The sequence below is a fragment of the Myotis lucifugus genome, unplaced genomic scaffold (assembly GCF_000147115.1).
Source record: "Myotis lucifugus unplaced genomic scaffold, Myoluc2.0 scaffold_199, whole genome shotgun sequence".
NCBI lineage: Eukaryota > Metazoa > Chordata > Mammalia > Chiroptera > Vespertilionidae > Myotis > Myotis lucifugus.
The window spans coordinates 1,295,770-1,317,538 of record NW_005871247.1 but is presented as its reverse complement, the minus strand read 5'-3'; the positions used below and the strand labels follow the sequence as shown (position 1 = coordinate 1,317,538).

Below are 21,769 nucleotides of genomic sequence, written 5' to 3'. Positions count from 1 at the left end.
AGTTTAATTCGTTCAGTGACGGACCTCGTAACTCAAATTACTCGTATGTCAAATCAAAAAGTGAACGAGTGAGACACGTGATGCTGGGCTGATGTTGTGGCGTTCACTGTGACGTTCGCTGCGCCAACTAGCGGTGGGGTATCTGAAGCTGGCTCGTAACCCGAATTTTAGCTCACAACTCTAAGCAAAAAATCGGCTGAGAGCCAGCTCGTATCTCGAAAAACTCGTTAGTCGGGACACTCGTAAGTCAAGGCCCCACTGTACTTTAAGGTAAAATCTGTGCAATGACTGGAAGATTTGAAGTCTAATTACTGCCTCTGAAATGCAGCTTCATAGGCAGTTAAAATTTACTAAGAACTTCTGATCCAGTATCTATAATAGATAGAAATCTATATAATTATGTCTAAGATTCCAGATTGGGAGTCTAACAGGCCTAGCATTGCTTCTAGCTCCATTTTCTAGGTGTGTTGAGTATGTAACCACTTACTCTCATTGAACCACCGCTTTTTCATATAGAAACTGCGGCCTACAACACCTATCCCATAGAATTTTTGTGTGTAAGAATTAAATTAGGTCTGTTCATTTTAAAACTTTCTCCTTTGGCATTGCCTTTGTTTCCTGGCTGTCATCCTGTGGTCACCACTGCCTTTGCCATGACCCATCCTCATGCGCATCTTCCTCTTTGTCATCCTCATCTGGTTTTCTCTCTCTTCTGTGCTTTACTTCTTACCCATCTTCCTGTTCCCCATCTCTCCCTTCCCTTTGCTCCTCCTCTTCCCCACAGAGCAGCCCAGCAGCCCCTGTAATATAAGAGCTTCAGGAACTTGCCAGAACCTTGGGCCTCTCCAAATACTCCTGGGAAACCCCTGAGTCGGGCTATTCTATGATTGTGTCCTCGTTATGTAGTAGCACCGCAGGGTCAGGAGCCTACTTCTCTATTGTGTCTCCAGCAGCACATAGTAGAAGCTTAATAACATTTTTCTTAAATGAGTAATTGAATTTTTGTTGTGATGTGTAATTTGGATACATTCAAGTAATATAGATGAATGGCCAACTGGTCATTGGTGTCTAGACTTCTTAAAAGGACAGTTTATTAAAGAGAAAGTCAAAGGGCATTTCTTAAGTAGTTACTATAACTTAGAAGAATGAACACAAAGCAGCTTAAGAAAAACCAAAACGAGATTGTTTAAGTACATTTTGATGTGTCCATTGAAGGAAGTACTCTGCAGCCATTGCAGGTGCTGGAGCAGGCCTATGTGTGTGTGTCTGTCTGTCTGTCTGTCTCTATTTTTAACACAAATGATGTTCACTGTATGTCAGTAAGTAAAAGAGAATGTTACAAAGCAATATATATATAAAGATGTAGATAAAAATATTAACCTTTTACATATATGGGTATTGATACTATGGCTTATCTGTTATTCTATACCTGCTGATTTTATAGTCAGCAAACAAAGAGTGAAACTCTTTTAAAGCATAAGAAAACTGTTTTATATATCAAATAATATGTAAACAGATTGACTTGCCTATTGTTAGAGGGGTTATGAATATGCCCATCAAGCTTAAAATTATCATTTGTTTTAGTTTCTAATTAAACACAATCTTTAGTGATCCATTTCTAGAAATTTTCTCTCAGTGCTTTAAAATTTTGAGTATTTCCTTCACAATGGAGTAGACCATCTCTCAGCTCACCCCCGTAAGTGATGCTGAAAGGTGCACACTTCAGACACGGGCCTTCCTTCTCAGTGCTCTGATCCCTAGTATTAGTGCTTGTGTTGTTTTATTTTCTACTCATCTTGTAAATATAGGAGAAGATTCAATACAGTTTTTAATTCCACTAATACTACTGTTGAAACAAAAATAGCAGTTCTGTAAAACTTAAATGTGACGAGGTAGAAACCCTACTTTGTAACAGCTCAGATTTCTAAATTGTCAGCTGATGTACAAGTCAGAACTCATATCACAAGAGACCATTTTAGTGGTATTTATTTATTTATTTATTTATTTACTTATTTATTTTTAATCCTCACCAAAGGTTGTTGATTTTAGAGAGAAAGGGAGAGAGAGAAACATCAATCAGTTGCCTTCCATACATATGCACCGACCGGGGATCAAACCACGACCTAGGTATGTGCCCTGACTGGGAATTGAATCCACAACTCTTTCAACAATGCTCCAACCAACTGAACTATCCAGCCAGAGCCATTTTAGAGATATTTACAAGTAAAATGTACAATGTACAAGAAGGAAGATATAGAAGTTGAGGACTGTGTGTATGAAATTTAAAGAATGAGTTCCTAGGACCCATTCTCACGTCTCTTCTGTACAGTGAAATAGTTCAGTTTAAACACAGGGACAAAAAGCTCTGGGCAGGGCTGATAGTCAGCAGTGACTCGGTGTTAAAATATGAGTTGGTCAATAACTGCTACCCCTAGGCAGTCCACCCCCATGTCCCCAGGACTCCCTAGACTTCCCGAACAGCGGTGATGGCAAGGTGTCAGTACCCCTTTGGATTGGTCCCATGTCCATGCTTTATTCGTTGTTAAATTTTGAATCGTCCATGCTATGTATCACTTACATGTTGTAGTTAAAAGATTGCATCAACAATCATTTTAGCAAAAAAAAGACTTCAGTTTTATGCAGTTAAATCTTAGCCCAAGAGAAAATCTAGAAGCAACTAAATGATAATATACACAGAAACAAGTGGCACAACCCTACCCCTCTCATTTTACCTGAGGTTTTACAAAAATATGTCTATGAGAAAACACTTTCAAGTGAAACAGTATACGTGAAAATATCAGGTAGCTTGTGAAATGCTATTTAAGGGTAATTTATTAAGTCTGTGAGGCTGAAAGATTTAAAATGTTCCATGACAATAGGTTGATTGCAACTAAAAAACTGTTGGTGATTACAGGATGGTAATAAATAAGAAAGCAGTCTTTCATTGAGCACTTAGTATGTGCCAGATTTAGATGATTTACCTACTGGGTTCTTTAATCCTTATAACAACTTTGGGAGGCAGGTATGATAATCCTGTTACAGACCCAATGAAACAATTAAAGGGAACACACAAAACACCCGCCTTAGCTTGTTTCCTCTGTTCCCTGGTGGATTCTTATACACAAAGGGGCTTCTGCCTCTGACTTTTCTCCTCTTTGAGGACACTGGGATGATAGGATGTTAAGCTACCTCCATGTCTGCCAGGGCCCCTTAGCAAAAACCCAGGAGTGGGAAAGGGAAAGTTCCGATTCTCAACTTATTTTCACTGTGGAAGGTAAGGCCCCCATGAGGGGATTTGTTCTGGCCTGGGCTTTGCCGGGTGAGGTAGTTTTAGATAGCTGAATGTGATCAGCTGATCACTGTACCATAAAATATACTGGATAGAGCAAATAAGACAGACAAAACATGCCATTTCAAGTATTCTAATGGCAATAATTTAGAAAGCACTTCAAAAATATTATAAAAATATTTCCCTTTAAATAAATTATTATACTACAGCCAATATTGTTACCATGTGTTAGTAGCAAATGTATAGGAGTATGATGAGACCAACTCAGTGTAATAATGAATGTTGATATGGATGTCACCATACTGCCGTTCATCATACATGGAGATTCTGAAACCTCAAGTCAGTAGCTTTTTGACAAAATTCTTTTCATTTAGAGCAGTGGTTCTCAACCTGTGGGTCGAGACCCCTTTGGCGGTCAAACGACCCTTTCACAGGGGTCGCCTAAGACCATCCTGCATATCAGATATTTACATTACGATTCATAACAGTGGCAACATTACAGTTATGAAGTAGCAACAAAAATAATTTTATGGTTGGGTCACAACATGAGGAACTGTATTTAAAGGGCCAGTAGGTTGAGAACCACTGATATAGAGGATTTTCTGACTTAATAAAATTTAAGGATTAAATTATAAAATGATGAACAACTGGTTGTTTATGGAATGATTTCCTGCTAACTAGACATTTCCTTAATAATATGTGCATTTTCATTATGTTAAAAACACTTAAATTTGCTTTTGTTTGGGTTTCATTTGCCACAATACTTGTACATTCTGTTAGAATTTAATCATAGCAAAATGCCACATCATTCCTTATCCAACATCATGAAATCATTGCAGATGAGGTGAGGAGATAAAGTAATTGGATTAGAAATGGGTGGTTTAAGTTTACACCATTTTATTATATCAGGAATTTTTGATACTTGAGACGTAGATTTCCACAGCTGTGCGATCACTTGTCCTAGGATATGTATGTGAAACCAGGTTCTGCAGTTTTGTTATTTTTAAGTTCTGAAGGAGGGTAAGCGTAGATGGTCAAATCTGTTACCTAAAATAATTTCATCTGAACAACTGGTATATCCATTGTTACAACATGAGGTATGATGCTTTTATTGCTAAATATTTCTTCCCTTGATTCTCTGTTTTTTATCACTTTGGGTTTATAAGCAATTTAATGAATGGTGGGATAGCAGTATGTGATCACAATAATTTGTGTTTTTATATTTTCTATTCATTTTTCCCCTAATCTTAAAAAATAAAATTGTATGTATTTTTTCAGTATTAACAAACATATTGGCCTGTTGCAGAATATTTTTATAAAGTGTTAACTTTTCCATAAAACATATACAATAGTTTGACCTACTAAATTATTTGAGGAGAAAAAGAAATGTTTGTTGTATTAAGAAACATCTATACCAGAGAATAATCCAGTTATGTTTTGTGTTTATGATGATAACTATATCATTGCATAAGCAATATTTAGGTAGAATTAGAGAAAAATTATGCGTTGTTACTGTAGAATTTTAACCTAGTAAATCATTATTGAAAGAATTGTATAATTAGAACTTTCGTGGTTCTTATTTTAAGTTTAGCTCATTTTAGATTTATTTAATTCATAAATGAAACAGTACAACAATCAATATGGAGAGTTTGTTGAAATTTTAAATTAAAAATTTGTATTGTAACCTTTGTAGCTTATTTATAGAGATGATGTACGGTGTTTGTAAAGTTCTTTACAAAGTAACTAAGAAGGCGAAGGGTTTAATAAAATTCCCTAGAATTTCCTTGGAATTTATGGAAAATAAGTCATTTAGTCAATAGGGGTTTTTTGTTTGTTTTTTTGTTTGTTTTTTTAGAAATGATTTAGTAAAACTTTGACACTTTGTCTTTTAGCTATTAGACTTTGTATTTTAATTGGATTGGGCTGAAGTTTACTTTTGCACTTTTTATGAAAACAACAAGTAGTAACTGTTTGTAGTTTATTGAATGTATTTTTTAATAATTGAATGTATTTTAGAAATGCATATTTACATCTAAACAGGAGAATTGCTAATGAATACTTTTGTAAATCAGACATTGAAGAAAGCATCGAGGGAGCCTCTGGTTATCTATTAATCTGTATTATTGTAGCTAAAGTTAAATTACACTAATTTGTACTCTGTATTATTGTAGCAAAAGTTAAATTACGCTAATTTGTACTAACTGGATTTGGGAAAGGTTCAAATTATGGAATATTTCTGAAGAAATCCAATATTGTTATTTTTCCAATTAAATTAGGATAATAAAGTCCTTGAAGGGTTTCCTAGTCTTAAGGGTAATCTTTGAGTGTGGTTATTGTATCTGATTTTGTGTGCCCCATAGGAGCTAATAGTATAATTCATGGAATTAACAAACATTATTTGTAATTATACTCAGTGTGTGACATAAAATACTTGATTAAATATGCGTGAAAACAAACAGTTGGTTATCAAGCATTTTAAATGCCTGCTGTCACTAGCAGTACCTAACCAAATAGCAAGTAGTGTTAAAACTATGGAATGACACTGTGTGCAATGAAAAGGTTTCCTGAATGGAGATCATTTATTTCATCCTGATTCCAATATGGTTGATGGAAAAAAAACAAAAGACTGATTAATAAAGTTTAAATTCATGAAACTTTTATCATACCAGTAAATGAAATTAAGAAACATTCTTTTTTAAAATTAGTTTTTAATTCTAGATTTTTATTAGTTCTATTGTAATCTTAATTAGTGAAGTTTTAGGGCACAAATGAGACTATATGTTACCATGTAGAAATCCTTTTTCTTTTTTGGTAAAATACGTATAATAGCATCGATGCTGAATGACTTGACTTTTACCGAGAGGAGCCTGGTCCTCGTAGCAGTTCCTTGAGTCAGTGTTTCCAAACTCTCTTTGGTTCTTCCTTGTTTTGGTGTTAAAGAATTTCTTTTTACCCCATAAATATTATTAATAGTTTTTCGGTTACTTGTAATTATAAGGTTTTGTGATGTAGATTTCATAATATCTTTAGATTTAACAAATGTTAGTGCAGGAAAGAAAAAGCAATGATTCTTCATAATCCATCATAGATAGATCTTTAAAGAATATAGTTTTCCACATTTCATCAAGTTGTCTCTGACACTCATGACCTTTAGGAATGTTATTAATGATGCACTTCCATGCTTGTTAACATATTCTTAAGGAATCTGAAGAGATAGAAACGCACAGATGCCTTCTCTGTTTGCTGTAGTAAACAACTTATATGTTAGAAAATGTTTGTTTTCTGGAAAAAATTAACTGGGTCTTAGAACTACCTTAATGGTTGCTCATAGCGGAAGATGAAAGCATCTGCCTTTGCCAGATAGTGTTTCAGAGAGCACGGAGTAAAGACTGTTAAGATGCCTAATTTTGCTTTGAATGTGGGACACAGATGTTTTCACCTCCAAAAAGGGATAGCAAGCACGTAAAAAGAAGATTAAACCTGCTCCCAAAAAAATGTGTATTGTAGTACACTATGGGATAGGATTTTGAAATCAAGAAGCTTAATAATCTAAAAAAACCAACAAACAGCAATGCCATTTAACTTCATAGCAGAAAGTATGCCTTCCAAAGTAGTAGTTCCTTTACTGGATCTGGGTAAATCAAATGTTCTCGGTGTGTTTTTAATTAAACTCTTTATTTTGACATCATCGTGGGTTTACATGCAGTTCTGAGAAAAAATTCAGAGAGAGCCCATGTTCCCTATCCTTTACCCAGTTTCCTCCAGTGATAACATCTTACAGAATTATAGTCTATTCTCACAGCCAGAATGTTGACTCTCCTTCATGTTTAAAAAATGCTTTTTGAGTCTTTCCACATGGCCAAAGTATAGCACTATACTATATTCTCTCTTATTCTTAATAAAGGACAACGGTGCATACCTGTACATTATATTTAAAGTTTTACACTTGAAATATATGATGAGATTTCTTCTATTACTGTGTGGGCACAAAGATTCATACTATGAAGGTATTCATTTTTGAATAGTTGGATCTTAATAAATTTTATATGGACTGTTTTTTGTTTTTCTATGCAGTTTAATGTATTCGTTCCATTGCCAAATTTTGTTTTGATTTTTTTTTATTAGAGTACATAGTATACAGATTATGCTAAGTGGAAAGCTTTGGATAATTTTGATAATTGGAATGATAACATTTCTTTGGAGTTACTGAAACTGTTTCAGTGGAACAAAAATGTGTTGGTATGTAGCAAGCACACCACTGATTTTATTACATATTGAGGCTATCCAGCATTATACTGTAGAAGCAAAAGAGTGTTTATAATTTTCTCTAAGTGTGTATAAAGGACATTGTTCTTATTTTCCAGATTTTTATACAAATGTGGAATTACTGTTTTTTTTATAGCCTTATTACTTAAGCTCTTAGAATTTTTACATTTTAGCATTGCAATTCAGTAACGCCTCTGTCCTCCAATTCAGATCTTTTTCAAACGTATGGCCAGGAACTCAAGGGAAGCGAAGGCATTGGCATAGTAGAGGGAAGACCTTGGGAGAGAGGTCGAGAATCCCCCTAAAAGCGCTGCCTCCCTTCAGGTTGGTTGGGTTTTATCTTTCCACCAAGCTTTTTAAATAATGACAAAAAACTAAAAGTAATAAGCTGAGAATTAGAGATGAAGGTAGAGAGGAAGAAAACATTGGCAAAGAACAAAGTAAAGGAAATAAAAAGGAGATTTATTTTTAAAAGCTGAGGAGTTAGAGCAGTCTAATGTGAAGGCAGGCTTCCCATCCCAGTCATCGAAAACAAGGTGAAATGGTGCTCAGTAAATTCTTTTGAAAATTGAGAAATAGAAATTTGAAAACATTTTCATCAAAAACTGATCTGAATTTTACAAATATGTTTATTCAAAGTGGAAAATAACTTCGTTAATCTAGAAAGTTCACTTGTGTGCAGCTTTTTATTATTCGCTTGACTTCTGAATAATAGGCATTTCTAAGAAAAAGATGGGTGATTATATATACCTTTTTAAAAAGACTTTTATCTTGCTATTAACAAAGAAGTCTACATTTGCTTTTGCTTATTTCCAGTCAGCTTAACCTTTTACATTTGATTTGGCTGTGACATCCTGAAGTTTCAGGAAGTTCTCACTATAAAGCACAGTTGAGACACTGATTGCTTGGATTCTCTGCTTATTTGTTTTCTTGATATGCACATGTCAAAACTTACAGAGTCTCTTACCTCAAAATACATTTTTCTGTTAGGGTGTTTCTTTTTAAATCACCTTATTTATGAAATTAGCAGAACAAGAACAGCCTGACTCTCGGTGATAGAAAGTACAGCAAAAAGAAACAGGAAAAGACATGGGTGATTGCAATTTGTTCATATGTGTGCTCATTGCTTTATTTTAAAAACCAACACTTTATTCACCTAAAGGTTTTTATAAAGTTGTAGGGTTTAGTCTATATCCTATGTTGGAATCTTTTTGCTTGTTTGTTGATATTTTTCACTTAAAATTGTTTGAACTTCAAGTTTACTTAGAGTATCCTAAGAATTTTGTTTTCTGGTTTTTTTGCTGTTAAATCAATAAGAAGGCTAGATGAAGTTTTGTAAGATGATGAGCAATTAGATGGGTAAAGAAGTTTTTAGGTTCTCTCTTTTTTTTTTTTTTTTTTTTTTAGTTGTTGTACCTAAAGTTGTTGTACCTAAAGTTAGTGAGGATGTATATTGGAACAATATTTCTTAAGGGAAATTTTGGAAGTATAGTGTAAAATTCTTAAAAATGTATGTTCCCTTCAACCCAGCATACCATTTCTAGAAATTTTTTTCTATATAAATTATCAAAATATATGGAAGTATTTTATATATTATAAATATGTGAAGTATAATTTCAACATACAAACTCAGTTAAAGAAAATTATGTTTTATCTATATAATGGAATACTGTACAATATCATAAAAATCACATTTCCAAATAATGACACAAGTTTGTGAGTGTTAAATGAAAATATATCAAATTATAACAGTGTATATAATACATATATGTCTAATTGGTAGATCCAAAACTATTTATACCTTTTAAACCAGCGATTCTCCTTTTGGAAATCAGTGTATCTAAAGTGAAAGTAAATAACTATTTATACCGCTTTTTTAAACACTAAACAAAGATGAGAAGAGTAAAAATAATTCTCCCTGTGAGAATTATTATATATTTAATGTTTTAATACTGAACCTTTTAAGGATAGTGTTAAATGTGTATGATTTGGCATTCCAGTTCATGTTTATCTACGGACTAGAAGGACGTTCTAAACAAATCATTTAAGATAACAAATGAGTGAATGGAGGAAAAATAAATAGCACTAATGTTGACTAGAAAGGCTACTATATTGGCTGTCAAAAGGATGGAAGGATCTGAGTGCTAACATTTTGGGGGGCAAAAATATCTTCACTTCAGTATTGGGGAAATCGTTGCTGTTTTCAGTTGTCAAGTGCAATTAATTTATACGTCTAGATTAATCGGCATGTCCTTGAACACATTGCCTGTATTCCTGGTTTTTTCTATGTGGATTCAGTTTTGTGATTCGTTCAGACCTCTTTAATTCCAAAATGTTCCTTAATGGCAGAGCCAATTCAATACATGTCTTTAACATTTCCACAACCTAGCAATCTTGCTACTTTAAAATAAACTAAGTATTGGTTCTCTTTCTTTCAACCATTTCATAAAGTGGTAATGGGACACACATGAATAAAATTTCCTTAAGAGGAATAGCTCTTGTCCAATCTTTTGCAATACACAGACACACACAAATAGGCATTGTACTGTACATCACATAGTATAATATGACTTCTTTATCTTCATAGTAAGTCATGAACTTCCCAGGTTACTAAATATTATTTTCTTTTAAAGAGCTTTTAAAATTTTGAATATTTTGCCATTAAGTCCATATTGTTGGACATTGGAATTAGGTGTAATAATTTATAAGTTTTTCCACCACAGGTAATCATACCGGTGGTTCTTTTTGAAAATAATAAAATCATTTGAAACATAGTCTTCATATTACCCTCCTAATGATAATTGCTGCATTGGTGGCAAAACTTGTTTTTTAAGTTCACAATTCTTCTTGTGAAGGGTTCCCCCAACCAGTTCTTAAATAGCTGCAGAAGTAAAGGTAGACTTTTGCTAAAAGTTCTCAAGTGCCTGGTGGGCCAAATTTGGGGTGTATCAGTATTGAGAGTCATAACCTGTCCTTCCTCTGAACTTATTGGCAGTTATTATTTGCATTTCTGTGAAGCTTATCATACTGCCTCTTTTTATAAGTATTATCACCTGAGCTGGACTGTGAGCTGGAGCCAGGGTCTTCATCTCGCTCTGCCTCGTCATATTCTCATCCTAGCCATCGTCTCTTGTTGAAGCTGTGTGGTGTACGGGGCAGTGATTAAGCACACGGACTCTGAAATCAAACAGCCTGGGTTCAAATCCAAGCCTTACAACCTTGGTTAATTACATTTCCAGGTCTCAGTTTCCTCATCTTTCAAGTGAAGGTAATGATGATACATACCTAATGGAGCTATGGTGAGGATTACTCAATGAGATAATGCTTAATGCCCAAAACAGCCCAGCTTGGTAACAGTAAGCTTTCAGTCACTAAGCCTTCAGTCACAAGGACCTTGTTCCTGATTTTTTAAAAAGAAATCACTGCATTGCTATAGTCTTACCAGTATTAAAAAAGGCACTGTCCCATGGTGTTCTATATTCTGCTTGTCTATTATATTCATTCAGTTACTAGACTAACTATAGATTTTCACCTGCTTTGATAAAGTTGTGAATGGTTGTCACGAGAGACTCCCATTTTAACAAATCCTCACAACACTAGCCAGGATCTGTCAGTTACCTGTTCATAACAAATTTTGCTTCACCTCCTAGGAAATATATTCTCTTAATTACTAAAGCTATAGCTAAGAACATGTACAAGTGGAAAGCTGATCAAAATAAATGTGTTTTTTTTTATTTTATTACTGAAGTTTTCATTAGGAAATTTCAAATGAAGTAACCTAGCTAAAAGATTTTTGTTATTGCTTTTGCCTGGGTAAGTAAATGGGCAATAAAATAAAATTGCATGATGATTGCACACTTAGATATTTTGTTCATCGACATGATAGCTCAAAGCGGAAAGCTGCAGATGTGCATATCTGAGTCTTTATACCTAGGAGGATCCTTCTGTTGCTTCCAAACTTAGTGTCAAATGGTCTCAGCTTGTAGTTACTGGATCACCACCTCGCTTGCCGGAGGAATGCCTGTGAGTGCTTGAGCAAATTAGAGTATGCTAGAAAAATAGTCCCAGAAAAGAAAAATCCTGAGAAACCTGGGCTTAGCGAGCTGCCGCTCTGCATAAACAAATAAAGCTGTGGAAAATAGCATTTTGAAAAGAGTTCTTCTTAAAAGTGAAGACGCCTTTTCTAAAAGGAGCTTCTTCTATAAGTCTGTTTGACCTGCCATCTTCAAAAGGGCTTCCCTCCCTCAGACTAACCTTCAAAAACATTGGTGATGAAAAACTTACATTTCTAATGTGTTTTAGAAAACCTAAAAGTTTTAATGTGGTTTGGAAAATGTGATGTAACATTTAATTTTTAAAATATTTGCAAACTGGGTGCAAATCGTTTATAAAGAATGTAGTAGCCACATCTATCTGTATAATGTATACTTTTTGTTTATTTTTCTTATTATTATTACAATAAAATAAAATTCTGAAAAGATTAAAAAAAAACATAGACCCACTACTCTGAAACAAACAAATTACAATATTAGTGTTTGGAGCATTTTCCATATTTTTAGTCTTCTATTTTTTTAAATATATTTGTATTGATTTCAGAGTGGAAGAGAGAGGGAGAGAGAGATAGAAACATCAATGATGAGAATCATTGATCAACTGCCTCCTGCACACACCTAAATGGGATCGAGCCCGCAACCCAGGCATGTGCCCTTGACCAGAATCGAACCTGGGACCGTTCAGTCCGCAGGCCCAACACTCTATCCACTGAGCCAAACCAGCTAGGGCTAGTCTTCTGTTTTTAATGACTGCTTGATATTCCCTCAAGGTGTTTTACCACATTTTAGCCATTCCTCTTAACCATTCCTCTAGTGCTCCTTCCAGTTTTTATCTCTTTAAAAGCAGCGCTATAGCAGGTATGTTTCTTATTTTTAGCTTGTCGTTTTCTCCTCTACTTATGGATTATTTCCTTAATATGTAGTTTCAGAAGTGGAATTTATTAGAAATGAACTAAACCCATTAAATTTAGAGTTCCTTATTGTTCTTTATAAGAACATTTTCTGCCCTACCGGTTTGGCTCAGTGGATAGAGCATCAGCCTGCAGACTGAGGGGTCCCAGGTTCCATTCTAGTCAAGGGCACATACCTGGTTTCGGGCTCAATTCCCAGTAGGAGGTGTGCAGGAGGCAGCTGATCAATGATTCTCTCTCATCATTGATGTTTCTATCTTTCTCTTCCTCTCCCTTCCTCTCTGAAATCAATAAAAACAAATTTAAAAAACAAAACAAAACATTTTCCCTCTTTATTTGTAAATGATATTGAAATACTGTATTCTATTTTCATGGTCTTTATGTTTTTGTGTTTAATTTTAAGCATTTTACATTCTTAATGGTAATCCCATTGATTATGAGGCAGTGAAAAATTTAGATTATTAAATATCATGTAATGTTTGTGATTAATATTATTCCGTGAGCCTGTTCTTCATTAATCGCAGTGTTATATCTGATTTCTTGGTTGCATAGCTTTCAAAATCTTGACTAGTGGTGGTAATTTTTTTAAAAAATACTTTTAATCAAATTAATTTTTAAGTCATCACATTATGATAAATGAAGGAAATGATGCCTCAAATATACTTAATTATTAGAGCTATCATTTTGAAAAATTATATTGACATAAATTAGATGCTGCTTTATTGCTGTTCCTCTTTCAAAAATTTATACACAGATAAGGTCTAGGATTTCTAAGCCTAACTATAAATTAAAGTGCTAATTTATTTGTCTGTTAAAAATCAGTTGAAAAAATCCCAATCCCTTTCCCCAATGTGACTGGTCTTATTAATTTGCATTGTACCTATAAAGACTGCCTTTTGTAAAATGGGGAATATTTTAGACTATTCTTATTATGGAATAAAAGTCACTGTGAAGTGGATATTACTAAAATAAATGTAGTAATAGTCAGCATTGCAGACTATTTTCTTGGGGTTTTTTTAATCCTCACCTGAGGATATTCTTCCATTAATTTTTAGAGAGAGTGGAAGAGAGAGAGAGAGAGAGAGAGAGAGAGAGAAACATCGATGTGAAAGAGATACAGCGACTGGTTGCCTTCCCACATGCCCCGACAAGGGCCGGGGATACAGCCTACAACCAAGTAACATGCCCTTGACCGGAATTGAACCCGGGACCCTTCAGTCCACAGGCCGACGCTCTTTCCACTGAGCCAAACCGGCTAGGGCCAGATTATTTTCTTATAAAGACATTTATTATCTAACATTGTTTTATATTAGTACAGATTTAATTATAAAAGGTCTGTTTACCTTTTTATTTGTTATGGATTTGTGGGGGTGGAAATGGTTCGTATTACTTTGTGTTTTATGCTGGTACATGTAATTTAGAATTTTCTGCCTCACATAAGAGAAGGAGCACATGGTCTGGGAGATATTTTAAATAGATGATTATGTTAAATTGAGAATTGTGAACCATTTGACATTTATGAAGTAAAATATCTGATTAGAAATACACTCAAATAAGTTTTTTTAATGTTTTGTATGAAAAATCTGACTTTGTGTTGTTTGGAATTTAGTCTGGCACCAGCTTGTCATCATTTGTTATTTTACCAAACCCATGACTAATATCAGCCCTTCGCTCTCCTGTGCTTTTACTTTACTCTACTCTTCTGTGCGTTTACTGTTTCCCTTTAACGAAAGTAAGAAAGGGAGTGAGGGGCTCCCTGAGAAGACCTGCCCTTCCTCCCACTAGCCTGTATTTAAAAAGAAGCTCAAAAGAAATTTAGTCAGTAAAATTAAAGCCTTTTTTTTCTGGAAGTACTTCATTGAGACATTAACACTCTTAACTCATATCTGTCAGGAAACTACATTGCTACTTTACATGGATAACTTGTGGAAACATAGAAAATCATAAATACATAATTAAGACATATATTCTAGCAAAGGGCCCATTTCCTCCCAGTTTGCTCTCAACAGGACTGAAAAGATTGTGTGTATGGATTGCCCACTGTGTTCTTTACGGGCCATTCTGGAAGGTGGGCGAGTGCGCGTCCTGCCCTCAGCACACAGTGGCTGTGTTCAGAGCACACTCCAGGGTGTGGTTTGGATTCTCAGGAAGAAGTGTAAACCTCTGAGGTTGCTGGGAAATTACCCGATATCCTATCTATTGTGCATGACCAGTGTCTTGCCCTACTAAAAGGATTTTCAGCTGTTTCTTACCTTTAAGCAAAGGAACTGTAGGCCCTCCTCTCTCGTGGATGGCCCAACTCTGTGCTTAGATACATATTCTGAATGTAGCAGACACAGGAATAAGGCGTTCTTAGTAAGCGAGGTGAAAGGAAAGCATTGGGGATATAGGAACAGAAACAATTGTAAAAAGCTGTGAAAAGTACTCCAATTAACATCTACTGTCTAGCACCTGTGTTTCCTTCTGACTCTTTAAAAATGTCCCAATACAGTATATTTCTGTGCTATTTTTATCCTTTGATGCAAGTATTATTCTTTCTATTATTATGTATTCATTGTTGTTTCATGTAATAGTCATTGTTTTCATTTACATTCCATTTTTTTCCACTTAAATTCATAAAGAACATTTTGTAATAGACTACTTGCTTTAAACATGGAGATTGTCATAAAGTTATCTTAAAATAATTTTAGGGAACCAAGAAGGGAGTATATTAGGATTGTGGGGGAAATGGGCAACAGAGAAAATTTAACTAAAGTTGAAACACACATAATTGTAACCCCATCACAGAAACTCAGGTTCATTAAGGGGAGGTTGCAAATCACTTTGCTGAGACAATATAGTAGAAAGTTGGTGTTTCTTAATAAATCTAATCTTATTTTCCTTTCGATTGTTGGTATCTGAAGTTCAAAAATTAACTAATCTTGCCGAAACCGGTTTGGCTCAGTGGATAGAGCGTCTGCCTGAGGACTGAAGGGTCTCGGATTCGATCCCGGTCAAGGGCATGTACCTGGGTTGCGGGCACATCCCCAGTAGGAGATGTGCAGGAGGCAGCTGATCGATGTTTCTCTCTCATCAATGTTTCTAACTATCTCTCTCCCTTCCTCTCTGTAAAAAATCAATAAAGTATATTTAAAAAAATTAATCTTAGAAGAAATACGTTAATCTTTTAATATTAAAGGCCTACCGAAAGCATGTGTAACTTTATTTTTTTAAACTTTATTGATGAAAGTATTACACATGTAACTTTATTTTAAGTGTATATTCTCTGGTAGACAAAATGAATGAGACTTATTTTTTCCCGGTTCCTTCCGGCCGCCTCCTCATTGCTCCCCTCTCTGTTTCTCTCTGCTGTGTAGAGAAATGTGTTGATTAAAGCAACAGGTGCCCGGAGTGCTGGAGCGAGCTGGCTGCGTGCCACAGGGGGCGGCAGCGGCGATACTGTGTCACTCAGCCCTGGTGGATTGCTGTGTCCTCACAGGGAGGGGCGCCCAGTGAAACACACACTGCAGCTCCTGAGGGATTAAGTGTGTTTCCTTTGCTTTATAGTTCAGAATTTTACAGTTTCTTTGTTTGGGAGTTCTCAGATTGCTTAATGATTTTCGAGCCTCTACCCCCACTGCATCGGGACCAGATGTACGTAATAGCAGCATTTGAACCTCTCGATTTGCCAGTTTTACTGCTCAACATATGGCATAACCTTTTCTTTATGAGTGTCGGGTCCCTCTTCTGCCATGGAGGCCTAGACAGGGATGATCTTACTTATTTCTTGCTTTTTACAAATGTTGATGTTCTGATTTTTTTTTTTCAATAGTGGCATTTAAACTCTTTGTAGTATTTTAGGGAACTGTTTCAGAGTGAGACTGTTGTCATTATTTTATCACTGTAAATGTTGTCAGCCAGCATGCCTGTTTGTTTTATAGTTGTGGAGGGACCCACAAGAATTTATGTGTATGATGGTCTTGTGTCCGCATTATATTATGATGACAGAGCACTAGTTGAAGAAAGATTCTCTAATTTTTTAAGCCCTAGTTTAAAAGATCTTTCCTATCTTGCAATTTAAAAAGTCTGTTTATGTGAGTACCCTTTAATGGGCTTTAATGCATTTATGTGTTCTTAAAAGTGGCCTTCAGAATTAACCTTTTAAAATACTGTTTGCAAAAATGGAAGTATAGCCCTTGGCAGCTGTTAGAGAGGAAATTCCCTTGAGCTTATTTGGAAATTTTCAGAAGGCTCTTAACTTCACCTTGGACACCCTGTTTTACTGAACTTGCTGGCTAAGATGTGGGCCCCAAACTTCATGTATATTAAGAGATGCAGCTGTTTTCTCTCTTTTGCAAATGCTCACCTTATGCTAAAGTCAGATAAGGACATTGGGAGCTGTGTGGGGTTTGGGAGAGGGGTTGGGATGGGGAAAATTAAGCATGCGTGGTTATAGATGGGAATAATCCAGCTAAAAGACACAGGCTGAATATGCTGTAGAGAAAGGGGTAATTGGTGGAACTGTAGGAGGGGGAGGGAACGGGATCGCCAACGAAGGGGAGGGACTAAGTAGTCCTGGGTAGGAGAGAAGAAGTGTTTTGTTAGAGGACTTTTGTGTGTTTTTTTTTGTTTGTTTGTTTGTTTTTTTAATATATTTTATTGATTTTTTACAGAGAGGAAGGGAGAGAGAGATAGAGAGTTAGAAAAATCGATGAGAGAGAAACATCGATCAGCTGCCTCCTGCACATCTCCCACGGGGGATGTGCCCGCAACCCAGGTACATGCCCTTAACCGGAATCGAACCCGGGACCCCTCAGTCCGCAGGCCGACGCTCTATCCACTGAGCCAAACCGGTTTCGGCGACTTTTGTGTTTAGTAAAGTAGAAGCCCATGTCTTGTATGGAAGGGAGGGTGTGGAAATAGAGGAGAAGTCAGATGCTCGCGCGTGGACCAGATGTGAATCCTCCGTGTGGAGAGGAGCAGAGCAGGTCCACTTGACTGGAGAGGTACAGTAAGATTGCAGGGGCTGGTAAGAACTCATTTGAAGTTGGATATAGTCCTGAGATCATTACTACGTGGCAGGGGGTAGGGTATGTGAAGAACTGCCAGCGTGTCCTTGAGGAGCTGAGAGGTCGTTCAGAATGCTTAGAGAGGAGCAGGCAAGCGGGCCGAGCAGCAAAGAGCCTGGAGAGGTGAAAGGGGCCAGGCTTTTGTGAAGAGCTTACCAGCCACAGTAGAGCATGAACTGTATTCCTGGGGCAGTGGGCCACCCAGCGAGAGTCTTAGGCTGGACAGTGATGTGATCAGGGTTGCATCTGCAAAGATCACTCGGCTACTGTGTGAACATTGGTGGGAGGTAGGAAGTGGGTAGGAGGCTGTGCTCATCTGGGCAAAATAAAACAGCAGCCTGAATGAAGGAGCTGGCACTGAGCATGCTCGGAGGGAAAAGGGAAGTATTTCAGAAATACTTAGCATCATTTTGTCTCTCTGTGGCTTTTTCTGGGGGCAGAAAGGTTCTAACTGGCTCTGCCTTCATTAATGTTGCTTTTATACTAGGTCAGTTTAGTAATTCCTTATTAGTTACCTAAAAAGTGTTTGTCTGGATTCTGTATCTGTAGCCTTTAGGCCAGCGGTTCTCAACCTGTGGGTCGCGACTCCTTTGGCGGTCGAACAGCCCTTTCACAGGGGTCGCCTAAGACCATCCTGCATATCAGATATTTACATTACGATTCATAACAGTAGCAACATTACAGTTATGAAGTAGCAACGAAAATAATTTTATGGTTGGATCACAACATGAGGAACTGTATATAAAGGGCCAGAAGGTTGAGAACCAGTGCTTTAGGTAGACTTTCTTCCCTAAGTATAAAATACATTGACTTTATAGACAATTGAAAAATACAGTAGGTAAGGAATAACAGATCATCCCACACTCTCTACCCATGGACAAATATTATAAGTATTTTCATGTGTTTCCTTTTATCTCCTTCGGAAAGCAGCATTACCAATTGAGATCTTCCTGGAAGAGAAAGGGTAACCACATGGCGCCCTTTTTGATGCTGGCCCAAACCAGTGTGACTTTCTGAGTGTGTCACTTACCGGGCGTGGCACTTTGGCCTCCACTAAGTGCTTGGTGACCTTTTATACTTTTTATTATCTTCCTTTAAGGGGAAACTTTTAAATGCAGCTTAATGAGAGGTGGCTGAGTAGGTTAAGGGAGAATGTTGCTGCAGCCCCCATGTAAGGGAAAGCCACTCTGAGGGATGCCAGAGCTCACGTGCACTCGCATTCCAAATGCTCCAGGGAAAATCCACGGGACCAGCGAGTCTAGTTAATTTGTTTATTCTAAGCATGGCAGTAAAACACTGGTGACAAGGACAAAGTAATGGCTGACCAGGTGTGTAACTGATGTGTACGCTGAAGTGTGGTGTGCGAGGCCTGCTGGGAACAGTGCCTCTCCCTGCTTATTTATTTATTCTGTTCAGCGTCCCTTTAACTTGGTCTGAGATTGATTGAGACATTATCTTGGACTTGGAAGATGGGAGACACACTGGAATGACAGACACATGATGGATGGAACAACAAACTCCGACAAGGTTCAGTGTTTGGTTTTCTGTTCAGTATTTAGAAAAAAAATGTTGCTGTCATTGTTTAGCATAGGGAAAGAAAAAGTTTCACCTCATTATCAAATTAAATATTTTCTGAGCCTGCCAAACATCTCTAGACTACATCTACTTTTTCAGAGAGTATAATTAATCAAAGTAGGGACAGAAAGTTCATCCCTTGGGCCAAGTTACATTCCTGTCCACTTTAGGTATCTGTCATTTTAGCTTACAAAATGTGATAATATAAGTGTATATTGTCTTTTAGAAAGATTTATATGCATATGCTATAGCTGAGCATCATCTCTTTGGAGTAATAATAATTACCTACTAATCCAAAACCATCTACACTAATAAAAGAGAAACATGGTAATTAGCGTACGACCGCTACCCTTTTTATTGGCTAATCAGTGAGTATATGCAAATTAACTGTCAGCCAAGATGGCGGCCGGCAGCCAGGCAGCTGGAAGCGAACATGAGGCTTGCTTGCTGCGGACTCCAACGTTCCCCGCCTCACTTGCTGGCCTCTCAACTGCAACTCTAAGCAACTATATACTATGTTGCAAATAAGAAGCTAAACAAAACCCCAGAAAGGACTGAAACATTGTATCGATGTTTTCAGCAGCGAGGCCTCAGAGCTAAAGCTGGCCCAGAATAAAAAAAAAAGAAAGAAAAGAAAACAAGGAGGGTTGGAAGCTTTAGTCACTCGCCAGCTGGAAAACAGCCCTCAGCCCCTCACCCAGACTGGCCAGGCACCCCAGTGGGGACCCCCACCCTGATCCAGGACACCCTTCAGGGCAAACCAGCCAGCCCCTACCCATGCACCAGGCCTCTATTCTATATGGTAAAAGGGTAATATGCCTCCCAGCACCGGGATCAGCAGAGCAGCGAGGCTCCCAGCACCGGGATCAGTGTGACAGGGGGCAGCGCCCAAACCTCCTGATCGCCCTGTGGCTCTGTGTGTTACAGGGGGCGGGGCCACAACCTCCCTATCCGCCCTGCTCTGTTCGTGACAGGGGAAGGCGCCCCAACCCCCTGATCAGCCCTGCTCTGTGCCTGATAGGGGGGAGCTCCCCAATCCCCTGATTGCCCTGCGGCTCTGTGTTTGACAGGGTGCGGCGCCCCAACCCCCCCCCACACACACACACACGGGCCCTGCTCTGTGTGTGACAGGGTAGAGCCATAACCTCTCCATCGGCCCTGCCCCGAGTGTGACAGTGGTGGCGCCCCAACCCCCTGATTGGCCCTGCTCTGTGGGTGATAGAGGGTGGCACCCCAACCCCCCTCCACGGGCCTTGCTCTGTGTGTGACAGGGTAGAGCCATAACCTCCCCATTGGCCCTGCCCTGAGTGTGACAGGGTGCAGTGCCCCAACCCCCTGATCCGCCCTGCTCTGTGTGTGACAGGGGGCGGTGCCCCAACTCCCCTATCGGCCCTACTCTGTGAGTGACAGGGGGGAGCTCCTCAACCCCCTGATCGACCCTGCTCTGTGCGTGACAGGGGGGAGCTCCCCAACCCCCTGATTGACCCTGCTCTGTGTGTGACAGGGTACGGAGCCCCAACCCCCCTGATGGGCCCTGCTCTGTGAGTGACAGGGGGCAGCGCCCCAACCCCCTGATTGGCCCTGCTCTGTGCGTGACGGGGTGGCGCCGCAACCTCCCCATCGACCCTGCCTTGAGTGTGACAGGGGGCGGTGCCCCAACCCCCCAATCGGCCCTACCCTGAGCGTGACTGAGGGGGGCATCGCAACCTCCCGATCCGCCCTGCTCTGTGCATGAGGGGGCGGCGCCCCAACTCCCCAATCGGCCCTGCTCTGAGCCTGACAAGGGGCTGCACTTAGGGATTGGGCCTGCCCTCTGCCACCCGGGAGCAGGCCTAAGCCAGCAGGTCGTTATCTCCCGAGGGGTCCCAGACTGCGAGAGGGCACAGGCCGGGCTGGGGGACCCCCCTCCCCCCGCCCCCCGAGTGCACAAATTTTTGTGCACCGGGCCTCTAGTAGTATAATAGAAAGCAAAAATATTATAATAGGTATCTAATAAATATATATCCATTGATATTAATAGTGTCCTATGTCTTAATCATGTGACTATAAGGGGGGGAATGATCCATTTAGTACTCTGTTAAGTAGGACTGTTAAACTGCCTTAGCTGGTTTGGCTTACTGGATAGAGCGTCGGCCTACAGACAGAGGGGTCTCGGGTTCAATTCTGATCAAGGGCACATGCTTGGGTTGCGGACTTGATCCCCAGTAAAGGGCAAGCAGGAGGCAGCTGATCAATGATTCTCTCTCATCATTGATGTTTCTATCTCTCTCCTTTCCTCTCTAAAATCAATAAAATATAGTTTTGAAAAATCACTGTAAACATAATTTATATTAACCTCTCTCATAAGGCTGTTTACCGTGATTAATGCCTTACAGGTCCTTAAACTAAGAATACTCCCACAATAGGCAAGCTATTTTATAGGTGTGACACATAAGAAATGAATTGACTTGGGGCTGTCAGCTTTACTCTGAGTTTTAAATAATTTCACTACTGTCTGCTTGATATCTTCCCACTTCTGGTAATAGAATTTTTCTTTTCTATAGAAAAAATAACACTTGTGGCTTTAGTGGGAACCGTGTCATTGTATCTTTCCACCCACACCCTTCCGTGCACACTGGACCGTCACTG

The 21,769-nt window shown here is 38.3% G+C and overlaps 1 protein-coding gene across 1 annotated transcript in view; it reads left to right on the top strand.

The window, feature by feature from the left end:
• Positions 1–21,769, top strand: part of LOC102438132 (protoheme IX farnesyltransferase, mitochondrial) — a 118,492-nt gene that overhangs the window by 60,643 nt on the left and 36,080 nt on the right. The gene's annotated exons all lie outside the window — the stretch shown is intronic.